This window comes from Uloborus diversus, chromosome 10 (genome assembly GCF_026930045.1).
Source record: "Uloborus diversus isolate 005 chromosome 10, Udiv.v.3.1, whole genome shotgun sequence".
NCBI classification, from domain to species: Eukaryota; Metazoa; Arthropoda; class Arachnida; order Araneae; family Uloboridae; genus Uloborus; species Uloborus diversus.
Window position 1 is genome coordinate 115,269,881 of NC_072740.1, and position 25,352 is coordinate 115,295,232.

The 25,352-nt window shown below is 30.5% G+C and overlaps 1 protein-coding gene across 1 annotated transcript in view; it reads left to right on the plus strand.

Annotated features, from left to right (window-relative positions):
• Nucleotides 1-1,406: 1,406 nt before the first annotated feature.
• LOC129231468 (homeobox protein abdominal-A homolog) overlaps nucleotides 1,407-25,352 on the plus strand; it is a 173,720-nt gene continuing 149,774 nt past the window's right edge. Inside the window, exon 1 of the transcript XR_008581254.1 lies at nucleotides 1,407-1,471. The gene's annotated coding sequence lies outside the window, so the exon portion shown is untranslated. The remainder of the gene's footprint in view (nucleotides 1,472-25,352) is intronic.

Genomic DNA, 25,352 nt, shown 5'->3' on the forward strand with positions numbered 1-25,352 from the left:
TTTTCTTGCATTTTATTTACATCATTTTTATAAAAATCTTAAACGAATTTCTCTAGAAATGTTACACGTTTCACTTATTTTGTCAATTTGGTTTCTTTAAAATTTGTTGAAAGCTGTTTCTAAATTTCACAACCGTAAAACAATGCCGCGAGTCTCGTTCAACTCAGAATAAAGTTCTAACCCTGAAAGTATTTTTTCTTCTTTTATATCCGTCAAAGATCTGGCGTTAAAATAATGTTGAATTCCAGAAAATTTTCTTTAGCACTTTTTACATAATTCTGTTCATTTTTGTAAACAAAAGTTTTGGGAATTCTAATATCCAAACGGATTGCATATTGGTTTTTAATAACAGTCTTACAGCTGAAATGTTTGCTTAGCTCTTGTGAAAAATAATTTCATTCTATTTGAAGAAACTAAAAAACATTGTTAAGCATTCCCCACTCTGGGCAAAGTTATATTTAATTTTCATATCCAACTTTTTGCATATTTTCTGTTCATTTTTATAAACAAAAAAATAAGGAATTCTGATATCCAAAAGGATTGCACTTTTTTTTAACAGCACTCTTAAGCTGAAATGTTTGTTAAGCTGACGTGCAGAATAATTAAATACCATTTGGAGGAACTAAATCCCCATTGTTAAGCATTCCCCACTCTGGGCAAAGTCGTATTTAATTTCAGCACCCATTTTTTGTGCATAATTTTTGTCCATTTCTATAAACACAAGTATAGAAAATTCTAATATCTGAAAATATTACTTGTTTGTTTTTAACAGTGCTCTTACTACCCCTATGTTTGCTTAGCCGACGTGCAGAATAATTAAATACCATTTGAAGAAACTAAAAACCCATTGTTAAGCATTTCCCACTCCGGACAAAGTCGCATTTAATTTTAGTACCCTCCTTTTTTATATAAGAAAGCATATCATTAATAATTGTAATTAAACATCCTGGTTGTTGAAACCAGTCTTATCAAAAACAAAAGGCGCCCGCAATTACAGATATAGAAAGTAGAAGCTATTGAATTAAACCTCGCATTAATTCTTGTTAATACAAAAATTATTCAACATTTTGACGTTCTATGATTTTTGTTTCTAGTAATAAAAATATGCCGCTGAGGGGGACAAAGAAACGAGAGAAAAAAAAGAATAGATTTGCTTTCTCTAATGACAAACTCAACAGATGCCATAATTTTACGACTCTAGTATCACGAATTAGAGGGTACCATTTATTAAGCTTAATAAACATAGCGCTCTGTCTGAATTCATCTTCTGTCTCATCAGAAGAGTTTTGAGTTTGGTATTTGCATTAATGAAGCTGGGGGAATTAAAGTGATGAGGGACTTAAAAAAAGAGAGAGAGGTTTAGGGGAAAAAATAATATATATTTACGATTTTTTCTTTCTTGTTCAGTTTCGTCTTCATTTCCAAAATGAGAGTCCATTGTGCAGCTTTGAAAAGATCTGTTTCTTTTTGGGTAAGTCCAAAGTTGTCCATTCCTATATTGTAAAGAGTAAAAACCGTTAGTACCAAAAAAAAAAAAAAAAAAAACACTGCATCAACAATGCGCTAAAGCAAGAGTTAATTTGAAGAGAAGCTCATAGAAACTCGTCTCCTCTACTTCTGTTTAGTTTTATGTGAATTTTTACTTGCTAGACTGAAGTCTGACTTTTTGCATGTAGGACAGAATTTGGGATATTTAAGTGTGAAAATAGGTTATGAAGAGTTTTCACGCTCAAAAATGATTCCTGAAATCTCACGAAATTTCCGTGAAAATCGCTCTTACTTTTCGTCCAATTAAATAGATTTTTGTCAAATTAGCGAATGTTTCGTCAGATTTAATCATGAATTTATGACCCATCGAGAAAAGAATCGTCGTAAACAGCGGAATTTGTCTAACGATAGAATAATTCCTCGAAAATAAGTGGTACATTTCTGAGAGTGTAAGGCTGCCTCTTTTTTTTTGTTAGAAATTAGAATTTGAAATGAAGCAGAGAGAAAGAGAGAGAGATCGAGCAGTTGGCCACAATGATCAAAATGTGTACCTTTTAATAAAATCATTTATGATCTCAGGTCGTACACGTAGTGCTTAAACGTTTCATAAACGTTTTAAAATGGTTGCCGGAACGTTGATCTCGAGGACTCTTTCTCCATCGCTAAGCAGTTTTATTTACTTCAGCATTATTTGGTAAAAAACGGCTTTGAACGTATTGTGCAACTGAATGGGAAAAAATAGTTAACTTTCGTATTAAAAGTTTCAAACCGTTGAGTGCAGTTACTAGGTTTGAAAATTTTTTTTTTACTTATGTTTGAACTTGATAATTGATTTTATAAACGGAATCTTTACCGGATAAGTTTTAGAATAATATTCTTAGTGCACAAAGGCACTTTTATTCAATTGCTATTAAAACTTCTAATGACACAGATTCGACCATTTTTGCGTTTCCGCACAAACAATTAAAAAATAATAATTTAGATTTCAGTATCAAAACATCATGCAAGTTAACAATTATGTCATTATAAACAGTCCACATCATGTTTTCATACCTCAAAATCAAACTGCTTCGTGAACTAAACAGTTAAACATACTCCCCAAATCAAATGTTAACTGCAGAAAAAGAAATTGTTAGTGATTTTTTGCGACATGATTACTGAATCAAGACATAGCTTTTCCAGATTGGAAAACATTAGCTTGCAAAATTTGCGAGTGTGATATTTTCGACGTTAGTTACCTTGAAGCTGACCTATTTAAAACTAAGGTGTATTACACAAACATGAAACTGCAAATATAGCAGTTATGTTTAGTATAGCAAATAATTCAAACCTTCTGTTTCTGCTACTTGTAAATTTATCGTCTGCTGTGTTTTAGATTTATTAATTTTCAACTTCTTATTGTTTGTGTGCAATATTTTATATTTCTTTGCATTATTTAATTTATTTATCGGCTGCGCTATTTATTGCTTTTTTGGAACGGCAACGCTTAAAGAACTTAGATTAAAATGTTGGAATCTTGATGAAGTGTGAATATTGTTTTTTTTTCGCCCGTTGTTGTCGGAGAATACTATTTTATGTTTTACGTAAATACGTAATTAAAAGTCTTTATGTATACAAAGATTGAAAATTTTGATTTTATTTATTAAAGAGAAGAAAATTATTTATTTAAAACAACAAAGAAGTGGCACATGTAATTTAGTTACTAGTGAGTGCAAAGATTCTAAACACGTAGTTTACGTAGAAAAGAAAGTATCTGAAAAGATTTCTGCTGCTAAAATAGTGAAGCCTTTCAAGATAACATCGATAAGTTTATATTTTGTAAACAAAATGCATTGGTTTAGCTGTAGTCAAGAATGCTAGTAACTCAAATATGTAAATTATAACTTTTCCCACATGAATTACTAAAGCGTCAATTGAACTTGAACTTTTTCAATGAGTGAAAACCAGTTTAAATGAGTATTTCGTACTTATTTTTTGAAATCAGTATTTAATTCTTAAAAATTTCATATACATATAAGAATCATGTTTTTTCCTAACATAACCAAAAATGAAAAAGCTATGTAACAATTGCAGTTAGTACTTTTTTATATTCAGGTTTATTTGTTTGTAAGTTGTCCCGAACTAGCTAATTATGAACAGAGTTTTGAAATTTATATTTTGTATTGTGCATTGAAATTGTGAACTAAGTATCTAAGTATAAGTACTAAAATAATTTTACACTCCATAATAGCGTTAATTATGGAAAAAGCTTTGGAAAATACCAACCTAATATTTCATAAAAGATTTTATGATGCATCCTTGTTTTATAAACTGCACATAAAAAATCGCTTCAAAAAAAAAAAAAAAAAAGAAAAAAGAAAAAGAAAGAAAGAAAGAAAGAAAATGATATGTTTCACGAAAAGATTGTACAATGATTTTACTACATTTTTTTCTAAAAAATACTTAATAACGAGAAACAGGTGTCCCTGAAATAGATTCTTCATTTTTTTCTTCTTCTTTGAATGTAACGTTAATCTTTTACACAGCATATTGCCATGGAGGTTTCACTCTCTTGTTTGCCTTGATCCCTCTTCTTTTTTTTCTGAAATCACGCAAAAATTTTTAGAAACTTGTAATAAAAATGCATCTTAAAATAAAATTTAAAATTAAGCTTATAACAGGAAAGCACTATTTCAGGGTAAAATGCTTACTAAGCGTACAAAAGTGAAAAATGCTAGAAAGCACTTGAATAAACGTTTACGGTTACACTTATACAATTGTTCATACTAAAATTACATCTGCCTATCTCTCTAAGTTGAAATTGGTTTCATTTTAGGCAAACTTCATGTACTTATTTTATAAATCTTGATATAGATCTCTCTGAGGGATATTACAGTGAGTACTGGGTGATATCAATGTAAAATATGGAAGAAATCCTCAAGTCCTTCTTTACAATACACAGTGGTTGGTAATACCAACAAGATTGAACTTATATAGCAAAGGCAAAAATCACACGTGTAGCCTCAGTAGAGTTGCTAAAATTAATTTTAATTGCCCCCCCCCCCTCTCAAAAAAATGCCGCAGAAATTGTTAGTAATTTAATCTAGACAGAAGGCCAAATTGAACAAACTATGCAAATAACAATTGAAAAAAAAACGACAAACACAAGCTAGTCAGTCCTAAAATGCACAAAACCTAAATACAAGGAATTTCAAAGATAAAACAGAAAACAAAACAATTGTTTCACTTGTTATTTAAGACTGAAAATATGCAAATACGTTCCATCTTAAATGGCACGCAGCACGTTTTTGCATCAACAAACATGATTAAAGATTAAATTCTTTTAATCACAATTCACTTTAAATTACTAATGGGAAATTATAAATGAGAAATGGGAAATGTTTCTCTCTAATCTTCCCAGAAAATTAGAGTCAATATTGCTTTTTTTTATATATGTAACATATATATAATGTAAGACAATAAAATTACTGAAAATGTTTGATACTTAAGAAAGGTTGAATTACTATTTGAAGAATCAGCAACTAAAGTGATCATAGTTCAAAATCAAGTCCTCTACTTAAGTCAAACATCCTCTAAAAATGGAGGAGAAATAAATTTTATTAGGAACAAAAATTTCATACAAGAGAAAAAGACCGATTCAATAATGAAAAGTAAAATGATAAAGACATATTTAGCTTTCTAAAATTTCACAATTACATTTATTCACGTACATTTAATTCATAGGTGGAATTACTGCTTGAAAAATCAGCAATGAGAGTAATCACTCTTCTAAATCAAGTTATCTTCTTAAATCAAAACATCTTCTAAAAAAAGAGATGAAATAAATTTTATTAGGAACAAATATTTATACATGCATATGAAAAAGGCCTATTCAATTCATGAAAAAGAAATACTTGAATAAAGACATAGTTAGGTGTTTTCACAGCATTGAACAATATTTGCTTCAGAATAAGTATAAAAAATGCAAATTAATTTTCTAATTGTCATGAACCTTTATATAGCAAACACATTTCCTCGCGTGATCAAATTTGACATTGATCAAAGGCCCGTTGAAGTCGAAGTTGAAAAACGAAAATCAACAGTGTTTTGTGCTACAGTGAGGTTAAAACAAAATAAACGTTGTTCTGGCATTTTGTCTACAATTTGCGCTTTATTTCAGTTGCTTTTATTTTTGATCCTATTATAGCACATAGCATTTTTTAACTCCGGCTTTAACAGGCCTTTGATCAATGACAATTTGCTTTATTTAAGTTGTTTGTAATTTAGTAGCCATTTTTGATCGTTTTTCAGTTACCATTTCGTCATGATAAAAATTAATATTCAGAAGGAAGAAAGATTTTTATAAATTGCGTTACCTGTCTACCACGTGAAAAAAAAAAAAAAAAAAAAAACTATTCAGATACATTGTTGAGTCTTTTTAAATTGATCATTGAATATTCATTTACTATAAGTAATTTCTTTCATCGTCCATGGAGATCATTATCACTCTTTATGTAAATGTTTTTCAGCGTTGATAAAATCTACATGTATTGAACTGGGTTTTAGCCTAATGCATCATTTTGTGTGAACCATTCGGAATAACTAAATGACAAGTTAATGGCATTTATGCTTTAAATAATAAGACTGGATCGGACCTTGAAACAGCTCTACTGTTTTATGATGACTGAATTTATGTCGATTTACATATTTACTTATTATTTGCTTGTGTAGTGTGCAAAGGGCTTGCGGGGGGGGGGGATTAAATTAGTGCATAATGCTAAGGTGTTCTTCGCTGCCTTTTAAAATTTCCGACAAAAATTCAAATTCTTTTAATCCAGTTCAATCATTAATCCATTGAACTGGATTTTACCCTAGTGATTGCTCCACTTTTTGTCGAACATTCGGTGCTGCTGAATGGTAGCAGTTAAAGGGATTTATTCATTAATCAATTTACAAACTCTTACCTGGATCGGATGATGAAGCAGCTCTACTTGTGCAGCATGTCTGAATTTAAGTCGCGTAGGGCATGTTTCACTTTGTATTAAATATTTTATTATTTGTTAGTGTTTCGTAAAGAATAAAGCTATTAAAAAGAAAGTAAAAATAGCGCGAACTATGTGAAAAGTTAATACGCTGCCTCAATAAATTCGCTGCAAAAATCAAATTTGTAGTATGGAAACTGATTTTAAATGTGGTTGGTGAGATCCTGAGATTTGAAATCAAGTTATGCCGTATAAAATACAAGGCATTCGAAATCGGGAACTTTTTCAGAATGTGAAAGCAATATTCCTAAGAAGTAGCAAGGCGCTATTAGCTTTCAAAGCCTTGAAAAATAGTTGTTCTACGTTTCTACAGTTATATGATTTATACGAAAGCAATATTAAATAACTTATTTGAAAGTAGACGAATACAGGAAATCTTCGATTTAGAAAAAAAAAAGTTAACGATTGTTTAAGGAAATCTTTCGTTTAGAGGAAGCATCTGATTTATTTTTTATAAAACTCAAAACGTTTGTACGGTAATCTGTTTTTTTTCCTCGTAATTAATAGGCTTCTGCATACGAAATTCGTGTTAGGCTTTATGGCGAAACGCATAGAAAATTGCAAGTAAAGAAAACAAATGAAGTGGAGTGAAGATTGGACGGTTTTCGAAAGAGATGAAAAACTAGCTGCAATAGAACCTTAAGTCCAATGACGTGTAGACGACATTGGAACGCACATGATGCTTTGAAGTATTTACCTGCTTTAGTTCCCTCTCAAAGTCTAGTTTTTTTTTTTTTTTTTTTTATGTGTTTAAGATTTTGATTCAATGTGCTGAATTTTACACATTTCCGTAAAGCATTAAATCGAATGTACGTTCTCTCTCTAAACACATCGTGAAAGGTAAACTATTATAAATAAAATTACGCAGTTCTAATTTCAAAAGCCCTGTCTGCATGATTCGACCACAGGATAGTTATTAATCAACGATACAATGAGTTCCTACTAATAAAACAAAAATGAATAGCTGTATTTACGTTTTAAAATTGCTAATTGTTGATATTAGTGTAAAGGAATGCTTAGTTTCTTTCATCAATGTAATATGCCTGCAATTATTTTTTACGTATTTTTCCCCAAATTTTTGAAATTGTAATGCGTATGACTCATCTATTTTAAAGGCAATTAAATAAGGAAACTTTCCTAAACTTGGAATGAATTATCCTAAATCGATCTTGAATCGTTCAATTCGGCAAACTTCAAAATTAAATTTTCCCCAAATAAAATATTCCTTTGGGAACAGGAGGTAAATAATATGTCATATTGGTCATATTGCTCAATCATTCACAACAATCACGTGCAAGGAAAAAATTTCCTAAACTTGAATTTTTTAATTTGTCATTTCATTCAATGCGAACCCATGCTGCTTACAAAGATTCCAAATCCCTGATCTTTTCAATCCAATCCTGGAATTTTTCCTTTAAACTTTATGACCATTTGCATTATATTGAGATTTTTTTCCCCCTCTCATAGTACGACGGCAGCGAAGCATGATTAAAAACACCAGCAAAAGTAAGTTGTCGGAATTCAACAGAAAAATCTCTCATTTCGGCTAGAAGCCAAAAATTGCTGAAAGGCCATCGGAAGAAAAATCTTTAATCTTTTTAGAGCTTTATTACTTTTGATCTCACAAGATATGCCTTTCGTCTATTAATTCTCGCCTTTGCTTTACGAGTTCCATAACTTAGAATCTATTCTCCTTCCGACGTGACGGTTTTATTCGTGTTTGAAAACAATTTGTCGTATTGCTCAATTATTTGCAACGGTGACATGTCAAGAAAAACTTTAATAAACTTGAAATTTTCAATTTCTCTTTCATTGAATGCAAACTCATGCTGCTTACAAATGTCCCAAATCCCTGATCTTTTCAATCCAATCCTGGAATTTTCCCTTGAACTTTATGACCATCTCACAGTTGGACAGCTGCGAAGCATTATTAAAAACACCAGCAGGAAGTTGTCGGAATTCAACAGAAAAATCTCTCATTTGAGCAAGAAACCCAAAATTCCTGAAAGGCCATCGGAAGAGAAATCCGACTCTTTTTAGAGCCTTTTTTTTTTACTTTTGATCTCGCAAGGTATGCCTTTCGTCTATTAGTTCGCGCGTTCGCTTTACGAGTTCTATAACTTCCAATTTATTCTCCCTCCGACGTGACGGTTTTATTCGTCGACGGGTATTTCAGGGAAGGCTGCTGCGGGGAGAGCGTTTCACGAGGACGGCATTAGAGAAGCGGCGATTCGCGTACTTTTGTGGCTGTGACGTGAAATCTTTTTCTTTTCTTTCAGCCGTGGATTTTATTTTACTTCTTTGGCGAAAGAAAAAGCCCAAATTCGAGTTCCCGTTTTATGCTGAAGCCACTTCAATTATCGATCCAAAATTTTTATGCTAGATTCCGTTCCTTGTAGTCTTATTTCTATTTTGAACACGGTTCTCTGAGGGGAAGGAATTTCTTTTTTTTTTCGCTTTTCGCTCCCTTTTCATCTTCGGCTTTTAGTTTTTTTGACAGCATTCGTTGAGATTTATACGTGATGAGTTTTCTTCTTTTCTTCTTTTTTTTCCAAGAAAAGAGGCCGGCTCTAAAACGAAATAAGTTTGCCCGGCATTACGGGGGAGGCGAATGCATTACTCTCCCCATAAATCCGAAATGTGCTTTCTTGGCATTTAATAAAGAAAACAGATCCAATAAATTATCTTATATTTTAAGTACAACATTGTAAAAAAGCTTGTTTTTTCTCTTTTTATAACTGTTAATTAAAACGTAAGAACAATTCCTGAAGAAATTACAGAATGCTTACATTGAAGGATTCTTCAATCGTAAGACAAATTTCGTCATTTACGTACCCCCTCACAAATATTTTCATCGCATTTGACGAAATGGCTTCATAAAAAATGATTAAGGTTTTGTCAATACAAGAAAATGTCGTAAGAATTGAAAATGAGTTCCTGACCCAGCGAGGAAAGAATGTTCTTAAATGACAAAATTTGTCTAACGATTGAAGAACATCCGAAAGTGAGCTATGCATTTATGAGAGTGCGACAGTTCTTTTTTCGCTGTTTCAGAAACTCATGCTAACCCCTTCCGAAGTGTTCTTCAATTTACTGAAATGCTTAATCTGAGCATTCTTCACGAAGTAGTTTTATCAACTATATCAACTACAAATTTCATAAGGGTTGAGCATGCGATTTCTGATTGTGCTGATTACCTTGTTTCATCTTGCACATAGTTGTATCCTTCTTGCTCAATGTTGCAAAAAGAAATTGTTGGTGTGTTTCTAAATACAATTTTCAACTATTGCTAAGAAATTACATCTCGTAAACTATTGCTTTTATAGTCATCAAGACGTTTAGTAAATTAAAAAATCGTTTTTCAAAACTATATTTACATCAGTAGTGTGCTAGTAGGTTGTTATGTCTTTTAAAGTTGTGAATTTCATAAGGGTTGAGCATGCGATTTCTGATTGTGCTGATTACCTTGTTTCATCTTGCACACTGTTGTATCCTTCTTGCTCAATGTTGCAAAAAGAAATTGTTGGTGTGTTTTTAAATACAATTTTCAACTATTGCTAAGAAATTACATCTCGTAAACTATTGCTTTTATAGTCATAAAGACGTTTAGTAAATTAAAAAGTCATTTTTCAGAACTATATTTACATCAGTTGTGTGCTAGTATGTTGTTATGTCTTTTAAAGTTATGCATTCAGTATTTTTGATATCTGTAGTGTGTATACTTTTGAGGATTCTTCAATCGTTAGACAAGTTTCATCATTTGCGACGATTCTTTCCTCGGTAGAAATGCTGGAAACTCATGCTCAAATCTCGCAAAATTTTCTTTGTATCTGACAAAATGACTTTGCAAAAAATGCCCAGATTAAACTTTGCGGCAAATCGACGAAAATTTTGAGCATCAGTTTCTGACCATATGTTTATGTCCATTTATTTATTTATATTTGTTTATTTATTGATATTGTCTCACTTACTTTTTATAAATTATGTATCTATTAATTTTCAAAACGTTTCACTTATGTCTGCAGCAAGCAATCTTGCTAGCTCGTCTTCCCAAACTTCTAATGAATAATGATGGTTTCAGGTTATCTTGATATGTGCTATTCAGAAAAAGAAAAAAAAAAAACGAATTTTAGTTCACATATACTAGAGTATTAAAAACATAATTTCATAATGTGACACATAAAATATCTAAAGTACTTGGTATAAATAATTGGTGATCAATTGTGGTCACAAATTGAAGGGCATGAACTAGTGTTTCATACAGGGTAAGCACTTTCAGACAAAGAAACAAAGCTTTACACTGCCTTAAAAATTAAATTACATCATTTAGATAAATATATCCCTGTTAACATGACAGAAAATGATCACCTGTTTTCATATAATATTGGATTCCGCTTCTACTTTTACGTGTCATGTTTTACTTTTTTCATGTTTGACGTGGGTCAAACATGATCTATAAAGATGAAAATGCGAGAAACTTTTCATAGTTTTCGATTATATAAGTACTTTTTTCTTTTGGAGAAATGTTTCTTGAAAGCCATATACGTTATGAGGATTTATAAAGCTTCCAGCATTTTTAAACCTCCAGTCTGAATACAGAATTGACCAGGTTTTGGGAAAATATAATGGTACTAACTCCGTAGTGCGGTGCGTGAATTGCGTTAAGAAAATGTATAGTGTTACACCGTTTAGATTAAGTACTCCTAAATTCTTATTCAATATAAAGTTTCTTTTTTTCCCATTTTAGCCTGTAAACAATATAAATAACATGAAGACATGCAAAATTGAAAATTTTTCGTTTTGTATTTTAAAATTTGACAGCATTGGTAACAAAGTCTTTATGTTAAAAGAAGTTAACATTAAGTGTACCATTTTAACGAAATTCTGCTTTATAATCCAACTAGGCATTTACAATCTTACGTGTTACTTAATTTATAAAATGATTTCCTTACTTTATTAACATTGTTTTTTGTTTTTTTTGCTCTTAAAGAACAATAGAGAAACTCTGTTTAGCAAAATGTAAAATTTGCGGTTTTAAATTTACAGCAGGGTTGTTGTGTAAAAAAGTAGAAAACACAATGAACAGTAAATAAAACAATTCTGAAGTGCAAAACTAAAGAACATTTGCAAAATGTTTTCAGCACCGAAATTTAGAGTATATTTTCTACAATTTTTTGCGATATTCCTTGCTTCCAGTTCTAAGCTTTTTCTTAAGGGATTCTTTTTCATTACATTAATGGGATATGAGAAAAAATAAGAACTTAACCGTAGTAATTAAAAATAAGTTTATATAAGTTAAAATATTCTTCGCTGAATAAAGCAAGTTGAAAACAGTCAAAACATTAGACTATACACTGCAGTGGCGCAGCGAAGGGGGGGGGGACCCACCCCCCTCCAGAGCCATCGGTTTTAACATAAATGTAAATTCTAATTCAGTTTATGCATATGAAAGGGCTGTTTTGATCAGAAAAAAAACCTTAAGAAGGTATTTTTCATCAAAAAAAAAAAACCCCTCCAGAAGGTATTGTTCGTCAAAAACCCTTCTCCAGAAGGGATTTTTCGCCAAAAAAAAAAAAAAACCTCCAGAAGGCATTTTTTATCAAAACACCCCCTCCAGAAAGTATTTTTCGTTAAAAAAAAAAAAAAAACCTCCAGAAGGCATTACTGGCTGTACTAGTGATACACTGTAATTACTATGCCTTAGCGTCTCACACGAAATTTCTAAACTTCTAAATCTTAAGTTCCTTTGCTCCACAAGTTCAGGTTAATTTTGCAAAATTAGGAACCAGAATAAATATTCTGACGGAGACTGATAGATTACGTTTTTTGATGTATTTAAACATTGGCTTAATTTACATAGACGCTCATTGAAGCTCAGTTCGTGCATTTGTTTGTAATGTCAAGTGAATTTTTACTTATTAAATGAAACTCTGCCTTGATTATATTAACGCGTTAAAATGAGTTTCAAACACACGGCTCCCGATTTCCTTTCATTAGAGATAAATCCCAGACGCAAACAAATGTTTCAATTAGGAAAAATCTTTTAGTTGTCAACCATTTTAATTTTAAACTGAAGAAGATTATTGCTTCTGCTTTCTGTACTGTTAACAACTTAAGCGAAGTTTAATGATAAAATGTTGCCGATTTTTTTTTTTTTTTTTTTGGAACATTTTCTTTTCCTATTTATTATTTTCCAAGTAAATAAATTTTAAAACATGGCTCATAGTTTGAATTTCAAGAAAAAGAAAAGCTTTAAAAAATGTGCAACTCTTTTGTATTTTACTGATACAACTCTTTTAACAACTTTGTATTTTTGTACCAATGGTAACATTTTTATCATATTTTGTTGTAGAAAACAAAGTAATAATAATAAAATTGATGAAATCAAAGAAAACATATTGAAATATAGTCAGTCCTTTCATATTTACGATGATAGTGTCACATTAATGTAAAACTTTATCTTAAAAAATATGTCTTTGAATCTTTGTTTTCAGATTTAGACGTAATTAAAGTATTAAGTAAAAAGTAAAGTATTAAAACATTGCTACATCCAAGAAATTTAAGAAATACTTTTAGGCAAACGATGAAGATGAAAAATGCCTTGATACATTACTTGGCTATTTTTATTTTACAAAAGATAAATAAAAGATATTTATTTTCAAATTTAGATTTCAAGATATTTTACATCGCTATATCCAAATTTTCTCAAATTTAATAAAAACTAGTAGACAAATGAGGGTGTTGGAAAATGCAAGTTATTTCGCAGAAAGTTGTTTCTAAATATTAAAAATGTCTCCTTGTTTCCTTTATAACAATTTATCATTTTTCGTGAATGAAATACTGTAATATCGCAGAAAGTTTTTCTCAAAAAAAAAAAAAAAAATCACCAGAATTCCTAGTATCACGCTTTACCAACTTTTTTTCTGAAGAAATATTATCTTTCAAATGGAGAAATAATTCAAAAACTTTGCATTATTGTATTCCATTTACTTTCAGTTATTAAAACTATTCATGGACACACGACAAAATTTCTGATGATACCGTTGATTTTAAATTGACTACAAAGAATGTTCATTGAAGCGTAATATCACCTTATTTCCTATTAACACGCTTTATCAGTTTTCTTTTATTAAGTACTGTTAACTTTCAGATTTGGAAAAAATTCAAAAGTTCTTGGATGCTGTATCCAATTGACTCACATGTATTAGAATAATTCAGTCGAACGATAGAAATTCTGATAATAATGGAAACGATGGAAAAATATTTTGCAAAGGGTATAAAGTCGCCTAAGTATCCAAATAGTTACCTTTTTCCTATTATCATTTTTCTTAGATTAAATCTTCAAATCTAAGAATAATTTAGTTACTATTGACTCATAATAAAAACTACAGGCAAACGACGAAATGTCTGAAAATAATCGATGAGATTTAAAGTCCCAAATTATTTCTCTGGAAGTAATTCCTAAATATCAAATATTTTCCTTATTTCCTATTGGTACACTTATACCGATTTTCTTTGATGAAATCAAGAAAGATTTAGAAATGATTCGAAATTTCCGCAATATTATGTCCCATTGACTCACATTCATCAAAAGTACTCACAGACAAAGGACAAAACCTCTGATAATAACGGATCCGATTGAAAATGCCAAATTATTTCTGAGAAAGTTTTGTCCCTAAATATCAAAATAGTTACTTTATTTCCTGTTATCACGCTTTGTCATTTTTCTTTGATGAAATCTACAAATTTAGAATTACGTTCAAAATATCCGCAATGTTATGTCCTGTAGACTCACATCTATTAAAACCACAGAAACCGACAAAATTTCTAATAAAAATGGATGCGATTTAAAATGCCAAATTCTTTCTTAGAAAGTTATTCCCGAAAATAAAAATTTACCCTATTTCCAATTATCACGCTTTGTCATTTTTCTTTGATAAAATCTTCAGATTTAGGAAAAATCCAAAAGTTTCGCAATCTTATATCCTATTGACTCACATATTTTAAAACTATTCACATACAAACGACAAAATTCCTTGTAATACCTTCGACTCAAAATAGACTACAAAGAATATTCATTGAAGCATATTGAGATTCTTTTTTAAGATATGGATGAGAAAGTTAGGGCTGCATAGATGTGTGTGACTGGGTTTTAATATTCTGCACGGCTTCAAGTTACGGTTATTTAATCGCCTCTGTTAGGACATTAACTTTGATGTTATTTTCAGAGTTTGTTATCGGTTTTATAGCGGCGTAAATTATGTTAAGATAGAATACAAATAGTGTTAAAAGATGAGCTTACTTTACAACAAAAGAATCCTGAGCTAAGCTGATTAAGCGTGTTTTATGTTGCTACTTTATTATCTATAAGTGTGTAAAAAACGGATGTTGTGTGAAGATAAATAATCACTTTGATGAGAAAACAATCTTATTCTGCGTATGAAAAAAGAAACAGTAAAGTCTGATGACAGTAGTTCAAAAGTTTTCTTTTCACAACATTTAAGGTTCATTTTTTGATCAGCACAACTTACGCAACTAAAATTTTTCGTAAGCGTTGACCCTAAGACAGGTTTTGAATTTTGTAAAATAAATAGATAATAAGTTGATTAAGCGTGTTTTATATCACTATTTTATTACCTATAAGTGCGTAAAAAACCAGTATTGAATGAAGATAAGTAATCACTTTGATGAGAAAGCAATCTCATTTTGCGAGTGAAAAACGAGATAAAAGCAGTTGAAAAAGAAAATTTCAGGAAAATTGACGTTCATTTTTGATCAGCATGACATATGAAACTTTTTTTTTTTATGTTGAACGTAAGAAATAGACAAGCTTTGAATTTTGTAAAATAAATAGTTTAATTGATCAATAGATAAAATAATTGCACATACAGGTGTAAAATATATATATATATATATGAGTAAAAACTAAAATTATCAGTTGGCATTCAATAAACAAAAATAGACATACATACATAGATATATGATAAATATGTCATCAGATGAATATGTATTATTATATGTATTATGAACAAAAGTAACATAAATAAATAAATAGAAGACAATTATAACACTTATAATAAGTAATTGGAGTAAAACAAGAAAAGTTCTCTTTTAACTTCATTTTACTGATCAATGCAGGTACAAGTTATGCAACCGCCATATTAAAATTTTGGCTAAATATTGACTGTAGATTATCTTTCTCAAAAAAAAAAAAAAAAAAAGAGTGGTTAATTGATAGAAAGTTAAATGAATATACACATACATGTATGTACAAAAAATACACATAAAATAAATGGATAAACACATGGATAAATAAATAAACAATTATAATAATACCAACAATAATAATATTTTTAAAAATAAAAGAGAAATGTTCAGGTCTATGTAATAATTAATAAAACATGACGAATTCTCGGGAAAATCCTTTTTATATTAGTATTTCTGGGCTTGTTTGCTACTCAATATCGTCGCCGATTATAATTTTACAAAGTACGTTTAACTTCATTTTAGCTTCTAAAAGAAAATATTGAAATATGATTTGAGGAAATGATAATAATAAAGTAGGTAAATATTTAGTAAAATAAATGTTTTTGCTTTAATAAAGAATAATGTTTTTACCGTAAGCTACCATTGCAGTGTCAATTCTTCCTCAAAAAAGGTTTCTCGAGGATATAATCCTTTGTGCTCTTAATTGAATGTTTCCTATTTTGTACAAGCAAAGTTCTGTGCATTACTATGAACAGTTTTAAACACTGGCAAGTTTCTAATTCTTCCAGCAAGTTTTTACATGTTACCCATAGTTTCAAACAGAGTTTTTCGTGTTACTAATTTTTCAAGCAAGATTTTGCGTGTTTATAATTTTTCAAAGCTAATATCTAATCTGATGATCCCTAGAATTAGAGGAAACATTGAACCATATTTTACACTTCCTAAGTAGTTGTGAAAGCTATATAACCACTACAAAGCGCTAAAATAAGCAATGCCGGATAAGCGTAAGACATTTCACTATTAATTGGTTCGACGTTCTCAAAAACTGTTTATCGCAAAAATTTCTTCTCGGCTGTGTCATCACTATAAAATATTTACGCTTTATAGTGATGAAGTATAACTTTCTAGAAAAGTTTTCTGCTTCAATAACTGCATGATTCGTAATGGTCAAAAGCTTTTGAGATATAAAGTATCTACGTTCTTTGGTAATGAAGCAGCTGGGACTTACTAGAAAATTTTCTACATTAATTAACTACTACATGATTCATGATGGTCAAAAGCTTTTGCTTCGCCATTAGTAAAAATTATACTAGAATTGAAAATGTTATTGCCACTTTGTGGGAAATTCATCTACAATTGTAATGCTTGTTCATTTAAATCTTATTTTATTTGTACTGGTAGATTCTGATGAAAAGTCTTGCATTGCATTGCTCAAAATTTGCGTTAAGATTTCTTATGTTTTTTTTTTTTTTTGGTTTTGAATGTCATTGTTAACGTGAACATTAATTATAAAACCAATAAGTTTATCATTGTCGTATTTCAGACACGCGGTTTCAGCAGTTAAAAAATGCTTTCTGTTATTATCATTGTTGTTAAATAAGTTTTAGAAAAGACACTGCTTGTTACAAATACGGCGGAAAACTTGTCATTTGGTTTTATTTTCAAGAAAATTGAAGGCCCTTTGATTAGCTCCAGGAGCAATTAACGATCTTTCAACTTTAATCTTTCGTCAGTTAAAGGTAAAGGTTCGATCAAATCCCTCCGCGCGTTAATCATTACACATTTAGTACAACACAACCAACTAATTGTGTTTCGGCAGTGTTTAAGCTGTAAAAATTAGCTGAGGTTCGAAAATAATTATTTTTACTCGAAATTTATGCCTCGAAGTAATTAATTTGTACTCACGAAATTTCTGGAGGGAAAAAAAAAACTATTTTACAGTAACCACTAAAATGTCAGTTACCTCTAAAACTCTTTTGGATGACCTTCTAAACGTTTTGACTTTTAATAATCTTAACTTCTAATAATATGATTTAAAAATCTTTGTTAAATTGATTAATAATCAGCTTCGATTAGTAATACAAATGTTTCATTAATGTTTTAATAATACGATTAATTTTCTAATTCGTTAAAAATTGAGATCGTTACTCAAAAAATAAGTGGGAAATATGGAAATACATGTCTAATCTTAATCGTATTCTTAAACCGATTTGATAACTGAATGATATCCTGGCAATTTGCTGGTATTGAATACTGAGCTCTGCGAAGTACTGGCGCAGAAACATTGTTACAACGAATCATCGTTTACACATTTTGTTCTTAAAACATGAAGTTAAATTTGGAGCTTTTTGTATGCTGAAATCAAAGCGTATTTCAGTGGAAATAATTCAAATTCTTGTAATTTTTCAGTTTATATGTTATTTATTTTAAGACTTGAGGACAGGGATGGACCTTGTCTGATCATTTTCGTGGATATGAATAAAAAAAAATGTTCAACATGCGTTCACCTGAAATGATCCTATTCCTCCTCCTATATTTTATGATACTATTCATTCAACTAATAATAAAATAAACTTCGTAAAACATATATATATATATATATATATATATACATTCCTAAAAATCGGAATTCAAAGTTTTGCAGGGCAACTTTCATGGAATCTAGAATCATCTCATCTAACATCAAAACTATTTATGAATTCTAAGTTTTTAATGGGTTATATTGGCTTAAAATTAGTCCTTCTAACAAAACAATTTGTGATTTAAAATGTTATGTACCTTCTTATAGTTGATTTTTGTGTTTTTTTGTTTTTAAAAAGCTTTCCAACATTCTTGAAGATTTAAAAACTTGATTGAATTCCTTGCGTGTTTTACAGATCCATCCACGAATAATTAAGATGGCAAAGCCATCAAACTATTTTGAAGTAAAATATTTCAAATTATGATAGAAAATTTAGTTTAATTTGAGTCATTGTAGCAGCTATTTAGTTGCTTAAAACAATTGTTATAATTTTTCAAGAGTACTTCGAAAGCTACACAAATTAAATTTGTTTATACGAATTTTGTACGTAATTGCTCACTAGAGGGCAGTATCTTACTGCCTTAAAGATTCTTAGACGTCTTGACGTCATTGATTGGATCCTCTTAAATCGTTCCGAATCATCACGTGAGACTCAGCAGTCCTGCATTCATAAAAGAAATGATAATTTACTGGCAAATTCATGCATAATCAGTAGCGTCTTCCGATATAAGATGAGCTCCGCCTACTTTCATCAATTGTAATAAGCCGACGTCACTCAAGACATCATGTTAATGATCAACCAATACGAAGAGCGAATTTAAATATATGCAGCTAAAAGGCGTGGTTTCAAAGCGGCATTAGAGGGCGCCACATGTAGAGGGTCTTTGGGAAAATGGCTCTCTAAAAATCATTTAGTTTGTTTCTTCTTTTCATAACGAACGTTCGTATGCGTTATCTGCGTCATTCCCTCCTTTTAGTTTCTTGAAACAGTAATGGCACTTTCTTAGCAAATAGTTTTAAATTAGATTCAACTGACTGATTTAGAAACAAATAAATTTGAAGGAAATTTGATTTTAAAGCAACAATTTTGGTAGGAATAATTTTTGATTGGCAGAGAGAGAACTAAAAGCGTTGTTTTAGTTTTTTTTCTAACGGATATAGCGCTGTCTTAATACTCTAAAAATATCAAATTTTGGATTGAGGGGAAAAACTGCTTTAGAGGTGGAATGTCGAATATCTATTTTACTAACGCTAAATAACATTTTTTAAAAATAAAATAATCAACATCTCATTCTAAATAATGTTTAACATATTTTGATCAAATTTTAGCCAATTGAGATTGGATTTTAAATTTCTTCTCTATATAAATAGTAAAAGGCCTATAGGTAGTCTATATAAATAGTAAAATAACAACACACGCCATTTTTTCTTGTTTATTTATTTTTGCTGTTTTCTTCGTAATCGGTAAGTACTTTTAACTTAAATATGAAATTGGCGTCGGTTATAAGTAAACTTTATTAAACCTTTTCTCTATTTACCAAAATTAATCATAAGAGAATGTTGGATTAAATACATTTTTTTTTTTTGTTTGTTTGTTTGAAAAATGATTACTCATTTCGACCAAATCGTATAATTTTTATTAATTAACATTGTAGTTTGTCGATTATAGATTTTCAGAGAGTACCAAAATTTTTAAGAAATGATTTTCAATGAGTTTAAGAATGACTCTCCCGTGATCGTTTAAAATATCTGTCGCAAAAATGTTCTCGTTTTATGTAATTTAATACACTTTCAAAATGTGCAAATAATACTAAAAAAAACAGAATGAGAAAAATCTATATTATGAAAAGAAAAATAGTAAATTAAGTTATAGAAAGTAACTTATCCCCCCCCCCCCTAAGAAAATAACCAGAAAGTTTCTACGCTCTTGCTAAGAAAGTAACTAAACCCCTTAAACCATAAAAACAATATCGCAAATTAAAAAACAATACCGCAATTTATTCAATTTTGACACACAACTGAACACATTTTTCATGAAATTGATTTCACGTAATATTCACAATCTGTTAAAAATTTCTCCAAGAAAGTGATTTATTCAAATCGGGAATCTTCAAATTTTGGATTTTTTTCCACCAAAAGTTGTAATGATATAACATTTTCTTTCTCCCCCCCCCCCCCAAAAAAAAAGGGAAAGAAAGGAAAGAACCACATACTCAAACATTTATCACATTATTATTGGGCAGCTTACTATCCTTTTGTTTTGTACTGAGTTTCGTTTAATGTAAACCTTATGTACAGTGTATCATGTAAAAAAAAAAAAAAAAATCAGTGTTTTGCACCTAAAGATGGTACAGATTTGCTGGCTTCAGAGAATGCTACGTTAACTTGACCACATTTTGGTGCAACATACGGGCGTTTTCGTGCTTACTGGCGTATGTGGAACCAAAATATAAATGTACACCATCGCTTATAGTCAGCAAATTAGGTCCATCTTGTTGTGCAACATACCACACAATTTTTCGGAGAGGCGTATTTTAAGTCAGTATCCCTTACTTCAGAACTGTTGTAAATTTTGTATGATTTACCTCTTTTTTTTAAAAAAAATTGAATGCTTCATCATGGAAAAAAGCGAGAGTTGTCCAAAAAAGGTTATACATATATCATAACTACGACTTCTAATAAACGCCTAAGTTTCCTATTTATTTTAGTCAGGTCTTAATTTCTAACACCATATTTTTTTTGCAGTGACATATTTTAAGTCGGTGTCCCTTCCTTCAGAACTGATGTAAATATTCTAGATGTAACTTTCCTTCTTTTTTACAAAAATAAATGAATGAATAAATAAATAAATAATTAAAAGAAAAAAAAGAAGAAAAAGCTACATCATAGAAAAAAAAGCGGTATTTGTCCAAAAAGGGTTATGTATCATAACTACGATTTCTATGAACGCCAAAGTTTTCTATTTCTTTCAGTCAGGTCTCGATTTATAACAAAAGATGTCGTCACTCCTATGGTCTTCAGAACTTGCTTTCTCACGTAAATAACCTGCATTCCGTCTAACATGTAAAAAAAAAAAAAAAAAAAAAGACGTGAAGCTGAAACGAAGTGCAGGGACAGAGCTCCCAGTGACATTTATCCTTGCACTCTAAATTCTAGGGCTCTGGAGTCTGTTAGAAAATGGCCGACTCCGGCTCCAACTCCGACCTTCAGCTCCGACTTGGACTCCGCAGTCGTGATAAAATGTCGGAATCGGAAAGCAAATGGCCGACTCCGACTATTTTAAAGCCTGACAATGACTCCGACTCCTTTACTCCAAACTCAGTCCGACTATGCGACTCCGCGGCCCAGGTAAATTTTTTTGAGAAAGAAATGTATCCAGAAAATGCATTCTTCTTAAAAAAAACATATGTTGCCAAAATCACCTTGGCACTGAAACGTTGCCAGAAATGCACAAACAACGCATTTTTCCCTCTTTTCGGAAGACGAGCTTGAGGTAGTAAATCAAATTCCTCTACTTTTACGACCACCATCCTAAAAATCTTGCCTCGAAGATGAATTTCCGAAGTATTTAGTTTCCTGGAAAATCCAAAAACTATTTCCCAACTCAATGCCACTTGGAGACTGCAGTTAAAGTCGTGTCTTAGGATTTTACGAGCGTTAATTGCTGTGGTTCATTAAAACTGATTTATGGTGGCGAGAAGCTGAGCTAGAGGAAAATCTTTAGAAGCATATAATTAATCACAATTCGTGCATGGAAATTTAAAAAATGCACCAATTATTGGGGGGATTTAGTTACAAAACTAACGTGTTTCCGCAAGACAACAACAAATTAAATTTTTTTTTTTTCTTTTAACTTGACAGCGTAATCGCTGCTACTCAGTTTATGACTTGCAATAATGTGGTTTAAATATGACATTTTCCAAAAATGAAGTTATTTTTCAAAATTTTAAGCGATAGGATCTTTTGCCTAGCTGTGACATAACAATTATACGAGAAATGGGGCTAACACGCAGGGGTAGATGCAAAGAGAAGGTCATGGGGGTCATGCCCCCCCCCCCAAAAAAAATCGACCATGTTATTCATCTATACTATATAATCCTAATTTAATAATTGCATATAAGATGTGTGTAGAATTGAATGCACATATATTTTTACCCATTGTATTTAATTACTTTATGAAGAAAATGAAACATTTTTCAGTATATATATATATATATATATATATATATATATATATATATATATATATATATATATATATATTTTTTTTTTTTTGATTATCATTTTTTTGTTTGAGTAAATATTTGAAATGATGCTTCCCTTAATTGCTTATGAAATTACCGAATAAGTTTTATACCCTACTGGGAGCCTTATTCCTGGCCGATTTGGTAAATTTTACTGACACCTAAATAGCTCCAGAAATTTTTTTTTGTACCCGGAACTCTATATTTTTCAACGGATTAAATGATATTACTCTTTTAATTTATTTGTTATATTGATAATTTTATTAGGCAACGGAACGCAGTATTTGCCTCCGATTTTTGATACTGCACTCAACGCTTTGGTGAACACTGAACAAATGTGTCCAAAAATGATTTTTGGAAAAAGAAGCCAAAAATTTGCTCTTGGCTGTATTGGTTTTGATGGCTCTTGGTTTTTGAATTGCGCCCGTTATGGTTTTGTTATGGATTTAGCGCATACTAAAATAACTCAAAAATCTTTAGCATCAGAGAGATTAAAATTAGGATGACTATCCGTTTCGTTTTTGGACCTAAATGAAATAGTGCAAATAAAAATTGATTTAAAATACTTGCAGAACAAAATAAAAGTTCAAATAATGACTTTTTCTGTTTCTTTTTTTTAAATTTTATTTTTCTCTTTTCTGTCAGCAAATACCAGCATGCGCTGCTACTATCTAACATAAAGATAGTCATAAAATCATATCTTCATTTTCGTGCGTCCTGAAAGAGTGGGAGGATGCTTGTGTTAAAATTCAAACCGATGCTTATCTATTATTGAATGCAAAAACACGGTAATTAGACAGAACTTACTAATATTTATTAAATTGGTTTTTAGGTTTTGAGTGCAATCGATGAAGTATCTGTAAAAAATATTTGAGGAGAATTCAGATTAATTTATTCTTTTAAACAGTATTAATATTCTTCAGTGAAAAAAATATCTTCGGTTACGGTATGTGTTTTAGTCAGTTCTTAAACATTTTCTAAGTTATTAAATTTTCTGGTAATGTGTTGTTTCTTTTTTACTTATTATTAATTTTATACAATTTATTGAACAATAGATCCCCAAATTTCGTAAACTTAAATATTTACATAAAAATATAATCAGACTAAATGATTAAATTTATAATGATTAGCGAAATAATTTGTGAAAGGATTAGCTTTTTTTTAATTTTATTTTTTGTTAATAAATTAAGTGTGAAGGCAAAAGTACTTTTTTACTGTTATAAACACTTGGAGAATATAGCAGTAATAACATTTTTACAAAGCTATACTTTCAAACAAAGTAACAACATCAAAAATAGAAAAATGAAGTCCGCGCAGATACTTAAAAAGTATGAATTGTTTTATAAAATCTTTAAGTTTTACTTGAAAAATAATTTCTAGAGATCGCAGTTCGGTCGCTTCTTTGTAAGGAATCGATTTTTAGTTCAGGAATGAATGGCGCCATCTATCGAGAGATCTTGTAACTATTTGGAAAGTTTTTGCTCTGTTCATTTATCTCGGGTTTTCCCCGTAGGAATATCTCTGTGTATACAACTACAGTAAAACCGATCTGTAAAATCCAGTTTCCAGGTTTCCTTATTCTAGAAATAAGTAATATTGATTAAAAAAATTCAAAGCGTAATTTAAAATAGGCATTTAACGCAATATTGTTATTATTATTATTACCTATTTATTTTTCAAATTCAAATATAAAGAGCAGCATATTTTTTTAAATATATGCTGTCTGAAAATCCTTAGTTTTGAAATGAAACATACTTTCATATTTAAATAGCGATCCATGAGTGGTTAAAATGTTTTTTAGAAAATTAATCAAGTTGGATCAGTTTACGAAGGCATCATTTCTGATCTTATGAAAAAAAAAAAAAGAAAAAGATCAAAAAATAGAAATAGCATACTGTTAAATATTGAACAATATCAATTCAAAAGAATAAGTTAACTTTTTAACTTCGTTCAAATTTCATATTTTTAAAACTTTTACCAAACCCTCAGTATCTCGAAATCTCCGTATCTTGAATTTTTCTTCTGTCCCGTGAAGTTCGAGAGAGACATGTTTGACTATTATAATAGGCGCAAAAAATAGTGTTGTAACATTTATTGGTTAGTTTTTGTTGTCTAAATTAATGATGCATACTTAAAGCTCGAAATTTTTCTTCGAAAATCTTCTAAATTATGAAATTTTGATTATGTTTTATCTATTAGTTATATCCATCACTTTTATGCCATCACTCACCAGTTATGTCAGCTAACTTAGTGCGCGTTTTATGGCACGAAAAAGCATTAAAGTTGGATTTTAAATTCATAGTACCTTTTCCAAAATTTTGAGTTGTGTCACTTTTGTTGCCGAGTTGCGAAACATAAACAACTTTAACAGCAACTCAACAACGTAACATATGTAAACAACTTCAAAACCAACTGGATAACGAGAACTTCAACAACAACTCAGCTACGCAACGTATGTCATCAACTTCAACCACAATTTTCAACTCAACTTTAACAAGCATCTCAACAAGAATAATTTTTTTAACTTCTAATTTGTTTTCTTTAAAATAGAAAACCTTACGATTGAATAAGGGAAAAAATTCGGCTATCATCCAGCGGGATCTATCATTGTTTTAAGCAAAAATGTGTCATGATGTGACACATGAAATGTGTCTGAAAACTTTATAGATTTAAATAAGTTTCACATTGAGTAAATCTTTGGATAATTATTCAAAGAAAGCGTTTCAATTAAAACATATCCATTATGAACAACAGTATGCGATCGTTGATTTCATGCAGTGAAAAGAGCTCTAAAACCAGGGCCAACGAGAGGCCATGTCAGCCTAATCGAAAACTAGGGACCAGGTCCTTTGGGGACCCGGCCCAGAATCAGAGTAGTGCAAATCTTATAAGTTTTATGGGGAGAGTTGGGTCCGGTGAGCAAACTGACAAGGAACCTGCCTTAGGTCTCGGCGGCCCTGCCTGAAACATTGCTGCTGCTACTTCAAAACTAAAGAATATATCATACTCCTTCTCCATGATAAATCGGCTATCCAAATCCCACTCGTAAAAATGAATGCATTCTATTTTTTATAATGTCACTCTTCCTAT